The sequence below is a fragment of the Lissotriton helveticus genome, chromosome 11 (assembly GCF_964261635.1).
Source record: "Lissotriton helveticus chromosome 11, aLisHel1.1, whole genome shotgun sequence".
NCBI classification, from domain to species: domain Eukaryota; kingdom Metazoa; phylum Chordata; class Amphibia; order Caudata; family Salamandridae; genus Lissotriton; species Lissotriton helveticus.
The window spans coordinates 728,953,546-728,977,288 of NC_136072.1; positions in this window are offsets into that span (position 1 = coordinate 728,953,546).

A 23,743-nucleotide genomic window follows, 5' to 3' on the forward strand; every position below is an offset into this window, starting at 1 on the left:
CGAAACCTGCCCCCCCCCCTCCTGGGGCTCATTGATACCCCGGGGACCGCCACCTCCCCAGGGCTTACTTTTTTATGAAAGGGGTCCTCTTGGATCCCTTCAGTGCCTGGAACCGCCACCACCCCAGGGCTTCAGCTAAAAACAAGATGGGGGGCCATGCGGGCCCCTCTGGCAGCCCCAGGGGCCGTCCTCTCCTCAGAGCTTTACTTTTAATTAATGTGGGACCACACGGACCCCCCCTGCAGCCCCAGGGACTGCCACCTTTCTGGGGCCTTTATCATCTTGAATGCGAGGGCTGCGCGCCCCTCCACAGCCCCAGGAACCACCACCTCCCCGGGCAAATTGTAATGGCTCTGGGGAACGCCACCACACATGGCCGGATCCTGCGATGTCCCCGAGTGCCCACCTCCAGTACATAGCTGTTTTCTGTGGCTTGGTGGGAGCCTTGCCACTCCTGCCAAGCCATAGCGAACTTTGCTCCACTTCTAGCATGAAGGAGCATAAAAAATGCTCTCGCTAGCTAGAAGCAGAGCAAAATTCCTCTTACAAAGACAGAGCTGCATGTTAACATCTCCCTCTCTGTAAAAGCAATGCCGGCCCCTGCAGGAGGCTAGGAACTGACAGGGAGCACAGGGGCCTTCAGGCTCCCCCCGCAGCCCCTATTAATTGTGAGTAGGTACCCTGGGTGGGAACAGGGCACCCACTATAGAGGCCAGGGGTTGGGGTCCCCGGGGCCAACATCGGCCCAGGAGGAGGGCTGCATGGCACCCTCCTCTTATTTTAAAAAACAAATACAAATAAAGGGAAGTGGCTGGGCTGGAACCCAGGGGATGGGGTCACCGGAGCTGGAATCGGCATGTGAGGGCAGCCACAAGGCTCCTCTCCCAAATTCAAGAAAGGTCTGGCCCCGGGTGATGGGGATCCATTGGGGCCAACATGCCCTACTGTTACCTCCAGTAAGTCCCACAGAGCCAGATGGCTGAGAGGACTTTGGAGGCCACACCTCCTGTGGCCACCACTCTGCAAATGCATCTCCTGGTGCAGTGCTGGTTTGGGGAGGAAGTCCACATGGCTCCAGAGGGTCCTTGGGGACCAACAATCCCTCCTGTTACCTCCAGTAAGTTTCACAAATCAGGATTGCTGAAAAGTCTTCAGAGGCCACGGCCACTTTCTTCACCACTCTGCAAATGCACCTCCTGGTGCCCTGCTGGTTGGGGGACGAAGTCCTCTAGGACGCTGAGGGTTTGTGGGGGACCAGAAGCCCCCCTGATACCTCAGGTAAGTCTGATACAGCACGATTCTTGAGAGCTGTTCAGAGGTCCCACTGCCTTTCTCCACCACTCTGCAAGCACAACTACCAGTACTCACACACTAACTCACTCACTTGTACAGTCACTCACACAACAATTCACTCACTCATACAACCAGTCATTCACCCATACAGCCACACACATAGCCACACTCTCAACCATACAGCTACTCACCCACCCACTTATTTACCTGCACAGTTAAAAAAAACACAAAAATTCACTTAAAAACAAAGGTTACAGGGTTTTATAGTTAGCAAATAGAAATTAAAAAAACCTTTGAAATTCACTGAAAAAAGCAAAGGTTACAGTAACATTATAGTTAGACACAGATTTCACTCATACAAAACCAGTGAAATTCAGCAGATATAGTTACTAGAACTATAACTATAACTCAGGCTCCTCAATACACTGCTTGTGACCTCACAAATGACATCACTCATGACATGGTCAGTGATATCACTGATGACATCACTGATGACATCTCAGATGACTTCACTGATGACATCGTGACAGAACCACTAACACACCCACTCACACCCCATACAACCTCCAATATGTCTACTCCCACTCCCACACAACCACTCACATACCCATTCACAGACAATACCAGTACTCACACACTAACTCACTCACTTGTACAGTCACTCACATAACCATTCACTCACTCATACAACCAGTCATTCACCCATACAGCCACACACTCAACCATACAGCTACTCACACACCGACTTATTTACCTGCACAGTCACTTACACACTAATCACTCATCCCTACAGCCTCTCAAGGAAGCCACTAAATCAATCATACAAGCACTCACACACACACACAACCACTTACATACCCATCCACACATCCATACAAGCACTCAAACATCCTCTCACTCACCCATGCAACCATTCACACAGACACTTACTCTCCAATACAGTCACTTACACACCAACTCACTTAACAAAACATCCACTCAAACGGCCACTCACTCATCCATACAGCCACTTACACACAAAGTCACTCACTCATACAACCATTCAGACACCCGCTCACTTACCCATACAGTCACTACACACCCACTTACCCACCCATAGAATCACTCGCTGTAATATGTGAGTTCATAAGCAGTGCATTGCAGGGGCACAAGTTATAGTTATAGCTTAGGGAACTATAACTGATGAACTTCACTGGTTTTGTATGAATAAAATCTGAGCTTAACTATAACGCCCCTGTAACCTTTGTTTTTTCATTGAATATACATATATGTATATTTGTGACACCAATAATTGCAACATTTGCCAAGTGGGTATGCAGGTCACTATTCCCATATTCCCATTGTGGAAAACATTTCAGCTTGCTTAGTGTCCACTTTATCTGCCCCCCTCCCCCACCCACACACTAAATATCATTTAGAATTATATCTCCGACAAGGCAAACTGCATCACATCAAACTAGTACCAGTGTTAATCTGACTGTGAGGGGACAGGCAATCACTCCATTCCTCACACCCCACACTCCACCACATTGCTCTCCAGAAAGCATGAGCATCCACCTCCCCAGAGCTCCAGAGCAATGAGTGTTTCTAATATGCTAAGTTTTGAGCAGATCAAAGTATCAATTCAATTCAGTTCAACTAGTATCTTTATGTTGGCAATTGCATATAAACGCACATAAATTATGGTACATCAGTGCAATAAAACAATTAGAATCATCTCAGTAAAAGTTGATAAAAAAAATCCATAAAACATAAAAGTAGTAACATATGTGGAGCAACCTTTCAGAATATTACAGAATCAGTTAAAATTCATACTTTGCTAATAACCCACATCTTGATGCAAAATCAGCATGTTAATTATATATTTGCAGCCAATTATGTAATACAGACAAAATGTGCATATCAGTCCCATGAACTAGTCTAGTTACAACAAGGCAACCCTTTTCTGTCTGAGTCTCCACTTGTACAATAGATATTGAGACACAGCAAATACATTGGTTTGGGCTGTGTCAGATCTAATATCGTTGTTGCTGTTCTGTAGTCCCTCACACCAAATTTGCAACACAGAGGCAGAACCCTTGTCCTCCTGTAGACTTGATAATACTAGCAGAAGAATAAGGCATGGTCCAAAGATTCCTTGGTCTCAAGGCAAAAGAGCCAACTCATCTCTGTTCTGGAAGCGGAAGGTCACCATTTAGCAGTGAATGCTCGAAGTGGCAAAGTCCCTATTTCAAATTTGATGTAGAGGGCTCTTGCAGCCGGAGGCTAGATTGCATCCATGTACCCTTCCAAGGAGGATGTGTCTTTAACTCATTCGGTGCTTATGATGGAGCGGTTCCATCAAGAGCAACGGTGGGCGTGTGCTCATGACGGAACCACTCCGTCATTGCTCCCACCCATTTTCTAGTTGCTGGTGATAGCCCCCCTTGTCAGCCTTTTGCCCCGGGGGGGATGGGCACCCTAACCCCCCCAGGCAATCCCATGATGTCAGCGCACACAGCGCATGCCAACATCATCAGGAAGCCCTGGATGTGCTGGAAGCCATTTGCTTCCAGGTGTCCACAGAGCCAGAGGTATGTTTTCTGTGCTCCGGTGGGGAGGGGGGAATTTGTTGTATATTGAGGCATCGGGGGAGAGGAAAGAGTTTTTCCTCTCCCCTAATGTCTCAATGCAGGGCATTCCTGCTGCATGATCTCGCACAGCTGAGAAACAGAGAAGGGTTTGGATCCTACATCTGCCCAGCCCGGATCTCAACAACAAAGAAAACAGAGGGAGTTGGCTGGACAGGACAATTAACAAAAAAATTCTGCAGGCACGTAGTCAATCTGTACCACGTGGCCACTGGATTTATATTCCAAACACATTTATTTTTCTTTTTAACTGAAATTCCCAAAAGTTTCAAGAACAAGGGCACAAACAAGAAATCGTCAGAACAGTTGGTTCATGTATACAGTATCTACAAATATACAAATATACAAAAGTACAGCATATACAACAATGAATCAAACGAAGCTAATGATAACACACCAAAAAATAAAAATAAAAAACATACAGTGGAACAATTAAATTGCAATTATGTACAGTGCATAATTAGTGCATAAACAAAGGAAAGACAACCAGTCCTTAGAACTCAAAAACCAGGGGACAGGCGGTATACAGATGGAAAGTGGTGCCTGCCTGTCTCCCACAGCCTGTGGCAGAGTGAGTCTATGGGGTTACACTGCTAGGGTCCAGAGTCAAGAAGTGATTTATATCCTAGCGGCACCCTTTGAAATTGCCACAGGGTGGAAGTGTCGACGCGTTTCGAACCTAGATGTTATAGGTTCTCTTCAGGACAGGGACTGGGGACGGTGATTCTGCACAGGGGCACAAGGGCTGCCGTAGTGTAGGTAAATCTCAATGCACAGTCAATTCTGTGATAAGCGTGATCATGGACTGAAACCGTAATGCCCGCCGCACGGTGCACACTCGTGGTGATAGACAACTCACATATTGTAGCGCAGGTTTTGTTGGCTGAGTTGAAAATTGTATAACGTGGGCGCCTGGTCACTGAACCAAATTCAAGCCGGCAAGAGGTATCGATTACACCGCGGCCCGTCGTGTAGAGGAAATCAATCCGTCAAACCAAGCCGGGTTCAGTCCCCACAGACTGAACCCGGCTTGGTTTGACGGATTGATTTCCTCTACACGACGGGCCGCGGTGTAATCGATACCGCTTGCCGGCTTGAATTTGGTTCAGTGACCAGGCGCCCACGTTATACAATTTTCAACTCAGCCAACAAAACCTGCGCTACAATATGTGAGTTGTCTATCACCACGAGTGTGCACCGCGCGGCGGGCATTACGGTTTCAGTCCATGATCACGCTTATCACAGAATTGACTGTGCATTGAGATTTACCTACACTACGGCAGCCCTTGTGCCCCTGTGCAGAATCACCGTCCCCAGTCCCTGTCCTGAAGAGAACCTATAAAATCTAGGTTCGAAACGCGTCGACACTTCCACCCTGTGGCAATTTCAAAGGGTGCCGCTAGGATATAAATCACTTCTTGACTCTGGACCCTAGCAGTGTAACCCCATAGACTCACTCTGCCACAGGCTGTGGGAGACAGGCAGGCACCACTTTCCATCTGTATACCGCCTGTCCCCTGGTTTTTGAGTTCTAAGGACTGGTTGTCTTTCCTTTGTTTATGCACTAATTATGCACTGTACATAATTGCAATTTAATTGTTCCACTGTATGTTTTTTATTTTTATTTTTTGGTGTGTTATCATTAGCTTCGTTTGATTCATTGTTGTATATGCTGTACTTTTGTATATTTGTATATTTGTAGATACTGTATACATGAACCAACTGTTCTGACGATTTCTTGTTTGTGCCCTTGTTCTTGAAACTTTTGGGAATTTCAGTTAAAAAGAAAAATAAATGTGTTTGGAATATAAATCCAGTGGCCACGTGGTACAGATTGACTACGTGCCTGCAGAATTTTTTTGTTAATTGTCCTGTCCAGCCAACTCCCTCTGTTTTCTTTGATCTCGCACAGCGTCGTGATTGTGCAGCAGGAATGCATCCACTAGACACCAGGGATGTTTTTTATTTAAAGGAAGTGACACATTGGGCAAGGGTCACTTCGTTATGGGGCAAAATTATTTTAAGACTTTTCTGCCCTCCCTGGGGACAGATCACCCACATTTTTGGGCGTTTCTGGCCCGGTGGGGGGGGGCAGGAAAGCGCATGAGAGCCAGGGAGTTTTAAAAAATGAAAATGGAAGTGACCCCTTGGGCAAGGGTCACTTCCAGGGGACTTATTTTTTTGAAAGTGTATTCTGCCCCCCTGGGGGCAAATCGGCCTGTTTATTTGGCCTTTCTGCCCACCAGGGAGTATGTTAAAATTTAAATGGAAGCGACCCCCTTGGGCAAGGGTCGCTTCTTTATGGGCCAAAATAATTGTAAGACTTTTCTGCCCCTCCTGGGGACAGATCGCCTGCATTTTTTGGCATTTCTGGCCCGGGTGGGGGCAGGTGGAGAGGGGCAGAAAAGCCCATTAGAGCCAGGGATTTTAAAAATAGGGTCGCTTCCAGGGGACATATTTTTTTTAATGTGTATTCTTCCCATTCGGGGCAGATTGGCCCATTTATTTGGCCTTTCTGCCCCCCGGGGGGGGGGGGGCAGAAAACCCCACTAGACACCAGGGAGTTATTTAAAATTAAAAAGGAAGAGACCCCTTGGGCAAGGGTCGCTTCCAGGGGGCAGATTGTTTTTGTGTGTGTATTCTGAACGGCTCTTTTTTTTTTGGGCCTTTATGTCTCCAGGAGGGGTGGGGGGCAGAAAACCCCACTAGACACCAGTGACTTCTTTAAAATTGAAATGGAAGTGACCCCTGTGGGCAAGGGTCGCTTCCAGGGGGCCGATTTTTTTAAGAGGTTTATTCTGCCACCCTGGGGGCAGATTAGGTTGTTATTTTGGCCTTTCTGTCCCCAGGTGGGGGGGGGCACAAAACCCACTAGGCACCGGGTATTTTGTTTTGTGTGTAATGGAAGCAACCATTGGTTGCTTCCAAGGAGGTAAATTGTGGTTAATGTTTTTTCTGGCCCTCCTGGGGCCAGATCTGCCCCTTTTTTGGCCTTTCTGCCCTATGCGGGACCGAGGGGGCAGAAAACCCTACTAGGCACCAGGGATTTCTTTCTTTTACACGGGGGCACATTTCTGTCTGCTGTTCTCTGCCCCACCTGGGGGGCAGATCGGCCTGGCAAACAACCTCACCCGATCCCTTGGGCAAGATGACCCCCCATTTTTCTGAGCCCTATTTGAAGGCCAGTCTGGCAGATTGACCATTTGGGTAGTGACATAGCGTGTTCTAATGTTAACTGTTTTAGTTCTTGTGAATTGCAATTGTAATGCTTTATTTCTCCCTTTTTGTTCTAGTTCAAGGCTTTTGCTCTTTAGACCGTTCCAGGTTGCGGTTTCGTTACTGGTGGTTCTGCTGTTTGTGTAGTTTTATGTGTTTGGTAATTGACTTTGTTTTGTACAATGTAAATGAGTTTCATTTCTCTGCATGAATGTGTTTTTTGGTGTAATAATAGCAGTATGTTTGGCTTCTGTTTTTTGAGTGTCAAAAACTTTTTGCATTTGTGCTCGATGTGTATTTTGTTGTCTCGCGAGTAATTGGTTTTGTTTTTTTCTTTCTAGTGGGATATCGTTGGTTTTTGCTGTCTCTCTGTAGAATAGGTGCTGTTGAGTATAGCTGTCTCTTGCAAGTTAATCGTATAGTTTTTGAGTATGTAGATCTTTGTGATAAAGGCACATTTTATTTTACTTACATATTTTACAGAGTGTTGGTTGTTGTTGACTCGTTTGTGCAGTCTCCTTTCTTAGTAAGGATAATGGCTAGCCACAGGATTACTGCTCAGCAAGTTGTTGGTATGCTTTTTGAGTCTACCTCTGACCATGGTTCAGAGACTTACCCTGCATCTGAGGCAGAGGACGGAGTGGAAGATTCAGGCAGTGAGTTTTCTCTCCACATGGAATCATCGGATGATGAAGCTACTCTCAGTGCGGATGAAGCTACTCTTAGTGCGGATGAAGTGCCTGTTTTAGAGGAGGGCATTGATGTTCAGATAGTGCAGCAAGAGGCATCTGGCCTTCAGCCTGGGGCTGCAAGGCTTCCAATTGGAAGTGATGACCTCTGGGTTGCTCCAGGCATGGTGCAGCCGGCATTGACAGACTTTACTGTTTTCCAGGGTGTGGAGTGATACATTTTTTTCCGTTGTTTATGGACGATGTATTTTTGGCAGAGATTATTGAGCAGACTAATTTGTATGCCGAACAGTTTTTGAGGAACAACAGTGCCAGTCTTAGGCCCCACTCTAGAGCTACCCGGTGGATTCCCACAAAACTGGAAGTGATGAAGAAGTTCTTAGGTTTCACTTTTTTGATGGGCTTGCTAAGGAAGCCATCAATGTCTTGATATTGGTCAACTAGTCCCTTGATGGCAATGGCTATATTTCCGGCAGTCATTATTCATAATAGGTATTTGCTCCTGCTTTGGATGCTGAATTTTGTCGATAATGATTTAGCGTTGCCATGAGATCCCCCTGATTGTACTGTCTTTTTAAGATTCGACCTGTCATTGATCACTTTGTTGATCGATTTTCTGAGATCTATGCTCCAGGGAAAGAAATAGCAGTGGATGAGTCTTTGGTCTTGTTCAAGGGCCGCCTTGTTTTTAGGTAATACATTCCTAGTAAGAGGGCACGCTATGGAATTAAGCTGTATATGCTGTGTGACAGTAGGACTGGATATGTCTCTAATTTCAGGGTGTACACCGGTAAGGAATCCAGGATTAACCCCACTGGTTGTCCATCCACTTTTGGAGTGACTGAGAAAATTGTGTGGGAACTTGGTAGAGGACTTTTTAACAAGGGTCACCATATATATGTAAATAACTTCTACACTGGTATGCGGTTGTTCAGGGAATTGGCCAAAGTGGACACTAATGCTTGTGGCACAATCCGCTCTAACCGTAAAGGTTTCCCAAAAGAACTTGTTTGTTAAAAGCTTGTGCGGGGACAGTGCAGTGTGTTGCGTTGCAGAGAACTTCTAGCTGTGAAGTTTTCAGACAGGAGAGATGTCTACATGCTGACTACCATCCATGATGAAAGCACTTCACCTGTGACTGTTTGGGGTCAGGTTGCTGAAGCGCGCAAACCTGTGTGCATTTTAGACTATAATAGGCACATGGGTAGTGTTGATAGAGTAGATCAGAGGGTGGAACCCTACACAGCTCTTCGTAAGGCTTACATTTGTTATAAGAAGTTGGCTATCCATCTTTCCACTTGGCAACCTTTAATGCTTTTGTTGTATTCAAGGATTGTTGCCCTGAGTCAAAGATGACCTTGTTGTAGTGGAACAGGCAAGTGTTCCTAGAGTTGGAGTGGTAGAGGATGTTGCTAGATTGAAAGATCGCTACTTTTCTGATCACATTCCTCCCACACCTTCCAAAGACTTTCCCAGTAGGAGATGTAGAGTCTTTTGGCAAAGAGGTACGTGGAAGGAGACTTGTATGTACTGTTCCGAGTCTCCTTCTAACCCTGCGCTGTGTGTGCTTGCTTGTTTTAGAATGTACCACACGCAAAATAATTTTTGGGAGCCTCCATGAGTGGTAAAGTGAACTGCCTGGTCTCTATTGTTTTATATTTTTTGTTCAGTTTCAAGCTTGGCATTTGTGCAATGTATTTAGTTTCAGATTTTGTGTTAGTATATTTGTATCTATTTGTAATTTGTTTGTGTTTTCTGATTTGTATAAGAAAATCCAAAATATGATGGCGGTGTGTGTAGGCTGACACTTGGCTGGTGGTGTGCGTGGCATGGCGCTTGGCTGGCAGTGTGAGTGGACTTGCGCTTGGCTGGCGGTGTGCGTGGACTGGTGCTTGGCTGGTGGTGTGCGTGGACTGGTGCTTGGCTGGTGGTGTGCGTGGGCTGGCGCTTGGCTGGCAGTGTGTGTGGACTGGTGCTTGGCTGGTGGTGTGAGTGGACTGGCACTTGGCTGGTGGTGTGCGTGGACTGGTGCTCGGTTGGCGGTGTGCGTGGACTGGCACTTGGCTGGCGGTGTGCATGGACTGGTGCTCGGCTGGCGGTGTGCGTGGACTGGCACTTGGCTGGCGGTGTGCGTGGACTGGTGCTCGGCTGATGGTGTGTGTGGACTGGCGCTTGGCTGGAAGTATGTGAGTAGTGACTTGCTGCTGATCACTAGACACACTGCTAGCCAAACGCTACTCCACTCAATCCGTGAGCTGGTGTGGTTGCTGTGTCAGGAATGTGGGCGTGTAAAAGTGATGGGCCCTTGAATGGCGCTGTCTGCTGGTGTGCGTGTTATAATGTGCTGGGCCCGCAGCTGGCGGTGTGAATGGTTTTGTATGTGTCACACGTATGAAAGGTGTATGAATGGCCTGTAGAGGTTGGTGCCTTGTCATAGGCTTTACAGCTCACGTGCTGTGAGTCAATGGTTCAGTCTCTCGTCTTTCAATTATTAACAGTGCATTTCATTTTTGTGAAATCTCTGGTTAATACAACTGTATATACTGAACCAACACTCACCCTCGTGCCAAATCCAACCAGTATATATGTGTGCTTGAGGAATAGAATAAGTGGTTGTGCAGAAATATTTCTCTTATCTGTCTTTCTCAAGCAGAGTGTACCTTGTCCCTTTTGGTGAATGTTGTAATGTGTTGGTTTTGTGCCTGGTGGTGTGAATGGTCTCGTGTGATTCACGTATGAAAGGTGTGTGAATGGCCTGTACGGCGGTTGGGACATTGATGTGACTTTACAGCTCACGAGCTGTGAGTTCAGTTTATTGTCCTTTCAATTATTGACAGTGCATTTCATTTTTGTGAAATCTCTTGTTAATAAAATGTAATATACTGAACCATTACTCGCCCTCGTTCCAAATCCAACAAGTATGTGTGTGTGCTTGAGAAATAGATGGCTGTGCAGTAATCTATGTTTTTTTGTCTCTCTGCCAAGGTGTACAATCCATCTAAGAAAAATCTACCAACTGTAGATATTGTTGTAAACTAAACACCCATGGGAGTACATGGTGATATCTCTCTTGTGGATCCCAACAAGTTATCTTACCCACAATGTCCTGCAACCCTCAAAATGTGACTGTCACATGTTCCTTGCATTATTGTGCCAAATTGTTCACCTTGCAGAAAGAAACAACACATTCTTACCCCCTGTATTTCTCCAAGTATCCCAATAGAAATGGTACCTCGTTCGTGTGGGTTGGCCTAGTACCCGTGGCAGGGAAGGGCCCAAAACCTATTGAGGCAACATCAAAATTACCTATCTTAAACCAACCTGGTTTTTACAAGGGGGGTCCCATGAGGTTTTGCCCCCGGGCTTGGCCACCATCTAAGGAAACCTACCAAACCCACACATTTCTGAAACCTAGTTACCCGGGGTATGGCTTGCGTTGGTCCTCCAAAAGTCTCCTACCCAGAATCCCCTGCAAACCTCACATTTAGTGGGAAAAAATCACTTTTTTCTCATATTTCTGTGTGTGAAAGTTCTGGAATCTGAGTGGATCCACAAATGTCCTCCCACCCAGTGTTCCCGCTGGTCTCCCGATACAAATGGTACCTCACTCGTGTGGGTAGGTGAAGGAACCGTGACGGGCAAGGGTCCAAAACCTAGTGAGGCGACATCAAAATTACCCATCACAAACTAACCTGGTTTTGCAAGGGGTGTCCCATGAGTTTTTTGCCCTGGGCTAGGTGGCCATCTAGGGAAACCTATCAACCTCACACATTTCTGAAAACTAGACACCGGGCCGAGTCTAATGAGGTATGGCTTGCATGGTTCCCCCAACGTTGTCCTACCCAGAATGCCCTGGGATAAGACATTTGTGCTGGCACGGTGATTCCACACAAAAATATGTGGAAAATTTGGTTTTGTCAGCTAAATTTGAGGTTTGCAGGGCATTCTGGGGAGGAAAACATTGGGGGATCCATACAAGCAATACCTCATTTGACTCCCCGGGTGTCTACTTTTCAGAAATGTTTGGGTTTGGTAGTTTCTCAAGATGGCCACCGAGCCCGGGGCCAAAACCCCAGGTGCCCCCCAAAACTAGGAAGTTCTGTTAGAGGTAATTTTCAAGTCTCCACAGAATGATTTGGGCCATCTACTGCTGCAGCCACTATGCCTACCCACACAAGTGAGGTACCATTTTTATCGGGGGACCAGGGGGAACGCTGGTCCCCCGATTTTTGTGTGGAATCACTGTGCCGGCACAAATGTCTTATCCCACAGTGTTCCCTTGAGTCTCACGAGTAAAATGATAATTCACTTGTGTGGGTGGGACAAGGGCCTGTGACTGGGAAGAGCCCAAAACAGAGATTAATGGTATAGCACCGAGAATTCTAAGCGCTACATTTTTTTAAACAAATACATTTTTAGCCAATTCTGCATGGGACACCCACACAAGTGAGGTATCATTTTACACTAAGGAGAACGCTGTGGGGTAGGACATTTGTGCCTGCAGGGTGATTCTACATAAAAATATGTGGAAAATATGTTTTTTTCAGCTAAATTTGAGGTTTGCAGGGCATTCTGGGTAGGAAAACGTTGGGGGATCCATTCAAGCCATACCTCATTGGACTCGGCCCGGTGCCTAGTTTTCAGAAATGTGTGAGTTTGATAGGTTTCCCTGGATGGCCACCGAGCCCCGGGGCCAAAAACTCATGGGACACCCCTTGCAAAACCAGGTTAGTTTGTGATGGGTAATTTTGATGTCGCCTCACTAGGTTTTGGACCCTTGCCCATCACGGGTCCTTCACCTACCCACACGAGTGAGCTACCATTTTTATTGGGAGACCTGCGGGAACACTGGGTGGGAGCAAATTTGTGAATCCGCGTAGATTCCAGAACTTTCACACACAGAAATTTGAGAAAAAGGTGATTTTTCAGCTAAATTTGAGGTTTGCAGGGGATTCTGGGTAGGAGATTGTTGGGGGACCCACGCAAGCCATACCTCGCTGAACTCCCCCGGATATCCAGTTTTCAGAAATGTATGGTTTGGTAGGTTTCCCTAGATGGACCCCAAGCCCGAGGCCAAAAACTCATGGGACTCCCCTTGCAAAACCAGGTTGGTTTGCAATAGGTTATTTTGATGTCACCTCAATAGGTTTTGGGCCCTTGCCTGTTGCGGGTACTTGACCCACCCATGCAAGTGAGGTACCATTTTTCTCGGAAGACTTTGGGAAATGCGGGGTGGGTAGAATTTTGTGGATCCACGCAGATTCCAGAACTTTCAACCACAGACATGTGAGGAAAATGTGTTTTTATTGTTTACTAGGTTTCCCTAGGTTCCAACAGAGCTATGGTTCAAAATCTACAGCTAGGTACTTTGTAAAAAAAGGGTCAGTTTTCACTATGAAAATGTGGTGTGTCCACGTTGCGTTTTGGGCTGTTTCCCTTTCACATGCACTAGGCCTACCTACACAAGTGAGGTACAATTTTTCTCAGAAGACTTTGGGGGACGCAGGGTGGGTGGTATTTTGAGGATCTACGCAGATTCCAGAACATTCCACCACAGAAATTTGAGAAAACTGTACATTTTTGGACACATTTTTGGGTTTGCGAGGGATTTTGGGTAACAGAACCTGGGGAGAGCCAGTCAAGTCACCCCATTCTAGATTTCCCTGGATGTCTCGTTTTTTAAAATGTATAGGTTTGCTAGGTTTCCCTAGGAGCTGGCAGAGCTAGGGTTCAAAAACTACAGCTAGGCACTTTGCAAAAAAAAAACGGGTCCGTTTTCACTGTGAAAATGTGGTGTGAGCCTGTTGCGTCTTGGGCCATTTCCTGTCACGAGCACTAGGCCTACCCACACAAGTGAGGTACCATTTTTCTCATGAGACTTTGGCAAACGTGGGGTGGGTGGAATTTTGTGGATCCACAGAGATTCCAGCACTTTCCACCACAGAAATGTGAGGAAAATGTGTATTATTTGACAGTTTTTTAAGTTTGCAAGGGATTCTGGGTAACAGAACCTGGTGAGAGCCAGTCAAATCACCCCATCCTGGATTCCCCTGGGTGTTTAGTTTTCAAAAATTTATAGTTTTGCTAGGTTTCTATAGATCCCGGCAGAGCTAGGGTTTAAAAACTACAGCTAGGCACTTTGCAAAAAAAAGGTTTGTTTTCACTGTAAAAATAAAGTGTGTCCATGTTGCGTTTTGAGCAGTTTCCTGTTGTGGGCACTAGGCCTACCCACACAAGTGAGGTACCATTTTTATTGGGAGACTTGGGGTCACACAGAATTGTAGAGCAACTGTATTTATTTATTAATTTGTTGGGGGATTTATAGTGCGCATGGCTGCCTCAGTGACGAGGCGTCCCAGGGCAACCAGAAACCGGAGAAAGAACCGAGAGACCTACAAGCGCCTAAACATCAGATAATGGAAACAGCCAGGTTTTTATGGTCTTACGAAACATCAAGAGATTGGGGATACCTTGAATATGGGCTGGGAGAAAGTTCCAAAGTTTGGCTGCCATGAGGCCAAACGAGCGGCCCCCAGCCCTCGCTCTCCAAACTCGAGGGACACAGACAAGCCCACGGTCGGCAGATCTCAGTGCACGCCTGGGCATGTAGGGCTTCACTAAACCAGATAACCCAATGGGGGCTTGGTGCATCAAGATTTTATGAGAGATGCACAGCACCTTAAACTGAATGCGTTCTTCGATGGGCAGCCAATGCAGCTTGGGGAGCACATGCGCCACTGAATGGGATCTAGGTAGGGCCACTAACAGACGCGCCACCGTGTTCTGGACCCTCTGCAGGCATTTAATGCTAGCTTTATTGGCACCCAGATATAGAGAATTGCCATAGTCAAGCCTAGCAAGGATGGAGGCCTGCATGATAGTTTGGCGCACTCTGGGGGGAAAGAAACCAAGCAGGGGTCTCAGTCCTCTCAAGAGCCCAAAGCAAACTGCGGCAACGGCTTTTGTCTGTTTCTTAAATGTCAATCCATTATCGAACCAGACACCCAGGTTCTTAACAGCCTCCTTGGGTGACGGGCTGGGTTTAAGATGGTCAGGCCACCACTGTTCGGACCGGAGATCCTGGTCCGTCCCGAACAGTAGGATCTCGGATTTGCTGGCATTTAATTGAAGACAATTAGCCTTCATCCAATCCGAGATGACTGACATATCCTCCTTAAACTTCTCCAAGTTAGCACGGCAATATTTAGAGAAGGCGATCACCAGCTGGGTGTCATCGGCGTACGACACCAAGGACAGCCTCTGCCTCTAGCCACTTCCGCCAAGGGTCTCACATAAAGATTGAACAAAAGCGGGCTCAAAATAGAGCCTTGAGGTACCCCATGACGCAGGGCATGATCCTGAGAGTGAAAAGGTAGCACTGAAACCTGGAAGGACCGCCCTACCAAGAAGGACTGAATCCAATCCAGGGCACCCCCCCTAATTCCGACTGCATGGAGGCGTTCAAGAAGGATAGCATGAGACACCGTATCGAAAGCGGTGCTTAGGTCCAACAGGACCAAGGCCGCGGAATCTCCCACATCCAGCCTACTCCGGATGGATTCTGTTACCACCAGGAGCACTGACTCGGTACTATGACGAGGGCGAAACCCATGTTGAGATGAATCATAGATGTTAAACTCATCGATAAATTTGGACAGGATGGAATTCACATGCGCCTCCACCAGCTTAGCCAAGAAAGGCAGCTGGGATATAGGGCGGTAATTGCCAGGGTCTTCGGGATCCAGTGATGGCTTTTTTATCAATGTAATGACTTTCACGTGCTTCCACACCCTGGGGACGGAAGCTAGTTGCAAGGACAAATTGGCCAATTCTAGACCCACGGGGGCAATAAGTGAATGGAGCTGGCAGAAGTGGGCAGATGACAGCGGGTCAGCTGGAGAGCCAGACTTAATTTTGAAGCCTAAGGCCTCAAATTCATGGTGCGACATCAGAGGGAGGACTGACAAGCAGTTTTCCTCCCTAGTGTCCGTCCCTTCAGACACTTCATTCTCGATAGAGGTAGTCTCGTTAGAGAGGCCCTGATAAATCAGCTCCACTTTATTCACAAAGTGGTGTGCTAAAGCCTCGCATTGATGGTTAGAGGCTATAGGGGAGGCAGTCGTCGCGCCCGCACTCTTCATATTTTTAAGTAGAGAGAAGATGGTCTTGGTGGGATTGGAGCTAGCCAAGATTTTATTGACTACATACTCTGCCCGCGTTCGGCGGATGAGCTTATGGTATTCCTTAACCGCCACTCGATATTCTGATTTCGATGCCTTCTGCCTTCCAAATGAAAGACAATGTGTAAAAAATAAGTCAGTTTGAAAAATGACCTTCAATTCTCAAGCTAGTATGGGTACTCCCAATTTCAGAAATGTGCAAACATCTACTGTTTCTAAGATCTATATTTTGTTCCAATTTCAGAAATACATAGGTGTCTTTCATACCGATTTTTCCATGTATATATTTTCCCAAATGAATATATACCCGCTACATAATAAAAAACAATTGCAAGACACTGCTGAGTTATTAGCTCTGGGTTTGTCCGGGTCTTGGTGAACCAACAAGTCCTATATATCCCCACAACCAGAAAGACCCAGCAAATGTAACGATATATTTCTTTCAAACAGCTGTCATAATTAGAAAAAGTTACATGTGAAAACGTTGACACAAATGGCTGTTTTTTTTCCACTCATTTTTAATTTTCCCTCTATTCAACTATTAGTTTCTATAAAGAAATCTTGCAGGATATACACAAATGACCCCTTGCTGAATTCAGAATGTTGTCTACTTTTCAAAAATGTATTGCTTTCCAGGATACATTATTGCTTTCATACCCATTTGAACCATTAACTGGAAGGAGGTTGAAAGCACAAATATAGCAAAAATATGTCCCAGAAAAATGCCAAAGCTGTGTAAAAAAGTTAGGTTTTCTGACAAAAGTCTGCTTGTCCCTGAAACCTGGGAAGATGGTGATTTCAACACCACAACCGCTTTGTTGATATCATTTGCAGGAAAAAAACAGACGCTTTCAACTGTAGCCCTTTTTTCCTCCAAAAAAAGTTTGCTGTATTTTAGCTAATTTTGGGTCCCCTCCAGGGGAATCCACAAACCCAGGGTACCTTTAGAATCCCCATGATGTTGGAAGAAAAGGATGCAAATTTGCCGTGATAACTTATGTGGTCAAAAAGTTACAGGGCCCTAAGTGCGAAATACCCTAAATAGCCAAAAAAAGGCTTAACACGGGAGGGAAGGCCTAGCAGCGAAGGGGTTAAAATCCAGGAAGGCTCTGGTCAGGGTGCCCACCCTCCCAGACCTAAGCTGGCCACTGTTTTCATTGCTCCAGTACATCCCTTTGAGGGTAGACTTAGATATCCTGCATGCTGTCTCTGGGTTGGTCCACAGGCTCTCACGCCTTATCGCTAGTAAACAATATTTAATGTACCCCAACTACAGAATCCTGGTGGCTCCAGAGAGTTTTAGTATTTCACCTAAGCCCATTCTGAAAGGTACTAGGTCCATAGAAGACCAGATACTTCTCCAGTACAAGGGTCTGAGCCTTACTGTGTACAAGAGGTTGAGCCCATAGATCTAACCGAAGTGGGTCCAATGGGGTATTGGCAGGGAGCTTGGACATTTACATTGTCATAGCCCAAACATTCTCCACAGTAAAGAGACCCCATCCCCCAGGGCTTCTAAGTTATAGATTTATTTGCAATGCTGGGGAAATTGGGCAATAACTGGAGCCCATTCAGAGATCTCAATATGCCTCCGGTATAATGCTCCAGCCTACGTTTGCAATTTTGGATCTGGGGAGAACAGCCAAAATGCTTGTTGAGGGTGTACCCCAGGTAATCAAAGGTGTGAACCCTCTCCAAGGGAAGGCCAATGAAGACTGGGTGACACCGAGAAGTATGGCACGGTTTAACTGCTATATAGTTGGTCTTATTTATGTTAATATATCGCCCTATCTGTCTACAGAAGACACCAAACTGATCCAGCAGATTTTGAATGCCAATAGGAGACTTCGAAACCAGCAGGGTGTCATCTGCAAACTGGAGCTCTTGTACTTTCCTATTGGCCAAGCTCAGAGTATCATGTTCGCGTTGCTCCAACAGAGACACTAGATCATTGATAAATAACAGAAACAGGGCCAGACCTAATACACAACCCTGTCTTACACCCAGTAGTACTGGAATGGGGTCTGTCAGCTCCCCAGAAGAACCACTTCAAACCTATGCATATGTATTGACCTGATGCCTCCTGAAAATACCTACTAAATATGTTGGAATGCCCATGTCAATCAATACCTTTTACAAGTCCTTCGTAGGCACAAGATCAAATGCCAACCAAAGGTTGACAAAGATTACATTGAGGCGTCCGCCTCCCAGCATGGCATATTTCCAATAGAGAAGTTGCAATTGGAGTACTTAATCAGTAGTAGTGGTCCCTGACCTGAACCCAGCTTCCAAAGGAGTCTGTACTTGTGCGTCCTGCATACAAACTTGTAATCTGCTTAGCAGAATTTGGCTAAAGAGCTTCTGCCTACTGCCTATAAGACTGATGGGGCGGTAGTTAGAACGAATGGACCTACGTCTTTTTTTGTAGATTGGGATGATCTCATCCCCTGCTCATGTCCATGGCATACTCATCCCATTCATAATGTTATTAAAGTATAGGGCAGGGTAATGGCTCCGGATCTCCTTCACAGCTTTAAACAGATCCCCTGGTATCTGATCCAGCCCTGGTGCTTTCCCTGGGGTAATCCATTCTAGGGCGATGGCAACTTCACTCACGGTAATACGGCAGGAGGCAAAATCAGCCTGGCTGAATGAAGGAACTTCAGGTGGAACACTGGATGATGGGCCTTCCTCTCACGGTCTGCTGGAGCAGCCAAAACACCTACAAAGCATGACATAGTCACACCTTTCACCACACAAATTGAGCAAGCAAAATGCTCCATGAAAAAACAGTTTCAGGTAGTGGATCATTTATCCACGCCACCGATCCCACCCCCTCAAACTTCCCAGGCCCTCTGCAACTCACTAGCAGATTTTTTTAGGGACAAAGTCATGTCAATCTTCACAGACTTTTCCCCTCAGCACATTCAAACTACCAAGATACCTAATCTACCTAACAAATCTGATCCCCCAAGCTTTTTGGAGTTTCGCATGGCACACCCCGATCAGATTTTTCAGCTGATTTCATCCATTAAATCAGGCTCACCCCAAGATCCATGCCCCCCCTCCATACTCAATACAATTCCAGAAAGCATCACCCCCACAATAGCTAATATATGCAACACAATGTTCTCCAGCGGCATATATCCATCCATATGGAAAAATACAATCATCAAACCCTTGCTAAAGAAACCAACATTAAACCCCTCGATATCTGCCAGCTATAGACCCATTGCCTCCCTCCCATTACCAGCAAAAATCCTTGAGTCCATCATGAACACACAACTGTCAGAATACATCCACACACATACTCTGTTGGATGACTCTCAATTCGGCTTCAGACAGGGGCACGGCACCGAGACCGCCCTTATAAAAGCAGCAGATGAGATCAGAAGAACTATGGATGATGGAGGATCAGCAATCCTGATACTCCTGGATCTATCTGCTGCTTTCGACACGGTTGACCATACCACCTTGATCAACCGTGTCGAAACAATTGGCATCCAGCACAGGGCTAAGGACCTCCTTACATCTTTCCTCACCAATCGTAACCAGGCAGTAAAACTAGGCCCATTCACTTCGCCTATATTCTCTCTTCCATGCGGAGTACCACAGGGATCCTCGCTAAGTCCGACCCTATTCAATATCTATGTTTCGGACTTAGCGAGGGTAATCAAGGCTTACAATATTAATCTCACTACCTACGCCGACGACACCCAGCTGGTCTTATCCATCCACAAAGACGGTACCAAAATAGCAGCCAACTTTAAAGCAGGAATGAGAGCAATCAGCATCTGGATGGCGGCCAATTGCCTAAAATTAAATTCATCAAAAACTGAGGTGATGATGTTTGGCAAGCTACAACCACTATGGTCGCCTCAATGGTGGCCAGAAGAAATGGGCGCACCACTGCAACCAGTTAGCAAAGTGAGAAACTTAGGGGTCATCTTTGATGACAAACTACATTTTGAACACCACGCCAGCTCGGTAGTCTCCTCATCATTCCATACTCTGAGGAAAATCAAAAAACTACTTCCCTTTCTCCCGACATCAGCAGGAAAGACCCTCATATCTACCCTGGTGTTCTCACGTACAGATTACTGTAACGCGCTTCTCCTTAATGCCCAGGAGAAAGTAATCAACAAGCTTCAAATGGTGCAGAACGCTGCAGCCAGAGTCCTACTGGGAATTCCCAAACACACTCACATCTCCCAACATCTCCGCCAATTACACTGGCTTCCCATTAGGAGCAGAACCAAATTTAAGTCACTCTGCATTGCCTACAAGGCAATCCACAAAACTGGACCCCAATTTCTCAAACAAGCATTTAGACCATATGCTTCCTCCAGAGCACTACGCTCCGACTCAGCCCACCTTCTCAATGTCTCTCGAACAAGGAGAGTCAATTGGGGTGACAGATGCTTCACTACCGCCACTGCAAAACTGTGGAACTCCCTCCCCCTTCACATTAAAACCAGTCCATCTCTCATCCTGTTCAGGAAACAAGTGAAAACCTGGTTGTTCACACAGTAATCACCCTTTGTTCAGCTAGTCAAACTCAATAGCGCTGAGACACCCCTGGGTAATTGTCGCGCTCTAAAAATTGCAAAAACATTAACATAAACATAAACCTTCAGACTGGCTATCCTGTAGGCCTTGGTGTACCATTTGGCCTTATGAGTCCATTTAGGGAGAGACCGAGTCTCCACCATAAAAAGTTCCTTCAAGGAGCAAAACAGGGAGTTATGTATGACTGATCCCCCTCCCATGGGTTGCTGCCAGAGAACTCCAATCCAAGGCCAGGGCTGCTTCTAAGGCAGTGATGAGCACCTCAAACAGCTGTATCTGAATAGTTAGCTTGACAGCAACAGTACACCATTTCAATCTATGACAATTGCAAGTTGGTAGTAACCTCTTGTCAATTAAAGTAGCTCTCCCACTTTGGATTTACAACCAAGGAGGCCAGAGCCTCTTCTCTGCACCTTCGTTGCACCCACACCCCACTCTGGGGGAACAGCAGTGCCAATTTAATCAGAACTAGTTAGTTCTCCCAAACCTTTAACTATATGGGGCCTTATTTATGAGAAGTGTTGCATCGCTGCTGCGTCAAAGCAGCGATGCAACACTTCTCAGTGCGCCCTCCTTGCGACACCATTGATGTGTCATATTTATAATATGACGCATCATGTCACAAGGAATGACTCTCTGCAGAAAACTGACGCATTGTTGGAGTTGTGTCCAGCAATGTTCCTTTCACATGGGGCAAGCCCCATATGAAAGGGCCTGCATCAGTCTTACGCCTGCCATGAGGCAGGTGTAAGATATTGACGCAGTAGCATCTTAAAAGTGGCGTACTGAAATCTTATAGATTTCAATGTGCCACCTCTACGAGGCCTTTTGCGGGGTAATGCCCACCCTGCATACATTATACCTGGTGCAGATTGGATGTGGAGCAGGGGTTTACAAAGTTATGCATCTGCCTTAATGCATCACTTTTTAAATAGGGCGCAACGTGGTGCATTTTATACGCCGTTGGAGCCTCACAAAAAGTGACGCACCGGCGCGCAAAAGTGTTGCAAGGGCTCATAAATAAGTCCCATGGTCTGTGTAGGCCTGTGTGATGAAGAGGAGGGTAGTCTGTAGGAGATTTATTAAAAGGTCGTCACCTCTGAGAGGTCAGTGGGGCTCTGGCACTCCGTGACATGTCTGCCAGGCCTGGCATGTGACAGACGTACACGTCCATCAGTGCATATTTCCCTCCAGCCGCCCTCCGGTGGGATGTCACGCTCAGCCCCCCTCCCTGCGCAACACCCTTCCTCCAGGGGTTCAAAATGCCCTTAAATTCGAGTTTTTATTTCACACTCACTCCTTTTGGTTCAGCATGAGCCATAGGATGGTGAAAAAACTCTTTGACAAATCCGTCCCTGTATGCTCGCAGAGTGACTTAATCGAAATCTTCTCGTTTACAAGGATATTGCTGGTGCCTTTTAGTTATCCTGCAGACTCCCCCTCCCCCAGGGCTCCCCCTCTGATGCCTGCCTGCCTCCCGCTTTGTACATGAATATTTCAGCGCAGCCCTAGCTCTCGGAATCAATACGAGGCAACGCTCGAGCCCTATTGATTTCCAGAGGCCGGGCTCTCCGGGGTTATAAAATAGAATATTCCTCAAGTTATGAAACTCGAGTTAAAGAGCGCGTGCGGGTACCTTCTCGGTTTGTTAGACATCTTTCTCTCCCTCCTTGTGATAGGTTTACGATTTGGGAGATCACACGCAGGGCAATATTGCTCCCATAAGGGCCCTTGTCTGGTAAGTGCCAGGAGGCGTCTTCCAAGTTCATTCTTTGCTCATCTGGGCATTCATAAGGCAGTATCACACTGATAAGGCAGCATTTTAATATAAGCTGTTTTGTATATAGTTGTGAATACTGCAGAATGTACCCACTCTAATTAAAGATGTGACCGTTACACATTGTAATGATACTTACTTGCCGAGCCGCTGAAGGATAAACAACTGAGTTGGCCCTGCCAGGATTCGAGCTTGTGGATGTGCAGTTGGAAAAAAAAACAGAAAGCAACAAGAATGTATCTTGCTGAGGCAAGTGTCAGACTGCAACGTAATATGGGGCAGTTGGTGCCTTTCGAGGGCAGTATCACAGTACAGGAACAAGAGAGATATTTGAGGGCATTAATGTCCTGTAAGAGTCCGTCACGATAGGCAGAGTGCTAGAAACACACCAATACCAGCACAGGGGTTGCTCTGAGAAAAAAAACAGACATGCCTTCCAGTCTAAGCACACTGAGACAGAGTCGTCACTCCTCTCACACTGTGAATTTGTCTGTGTCCAGATACTTCACTGGCAATAAAACAGAGAAGACGCGTATCCCACACACTACAATGGCATTTAGTCGGGGAAGACAAGTCTCTCACAAACTGGGAACATACATCCAAAATGGCGCCGCCGGGATTACACTGACAAGTCATGCCTCGTGCACTGACACTGAGGCAGAGGAGATGCTTTGTCTGTCTGTGTAATCTCCGTGCCCTTGTCATTTCCAGAGCAGCAGCACGTCTCCTATGCCTCAGTGGCAGTGCGTGAAGCAAGTCTTGCCCTACAGTGCCACTGACTATGTGTTCAGAGTTTGAGGCACGTGCCATTTGCCTCAATGTCAATGCGTGAAGCATATCTTACTGGCACAGAAATTACACTGGCAGACAGGGGATACATGCCTCACACCCTGGGAACACTTGAAACACAGTCAGTTCCACTGACACATGGGTTTCTATGAGTGAGCGCTCACGCCTCCACACAGCACTGATTCTGGTACAGAAAAGAGACATGATTGAATGAATGAATATGAAGAAATGGATATAAAATTGCTGTGTGATTAACTAAAATAGTTACAAAAAATACACCCAAAAAAAACCAAAGACAACAGGAACACAGTTTAATAAGGTTACAAAAGATACCATATGACTATGAGATGCACAGACTAAGTAGCAGGTGCAGTCATTAACTTTCAGACCGTTTAACCTCAGTTCCTTGTGTCAGGGCATTTTGGTTCCAACTGCAGTGAAGTATAGGTTAAAAACTCAGAGGGCCAGATGAAGGCCCATTACAAATTGCGACTTGCAATTTGCGTTCAATTGCGAGTCGCAAATTGCACGTCGCAATTTGGATTGTACAGCCGTATCAGAGACACCGATTGCACTTCCCAATAGGGTCGCAAAATGCGA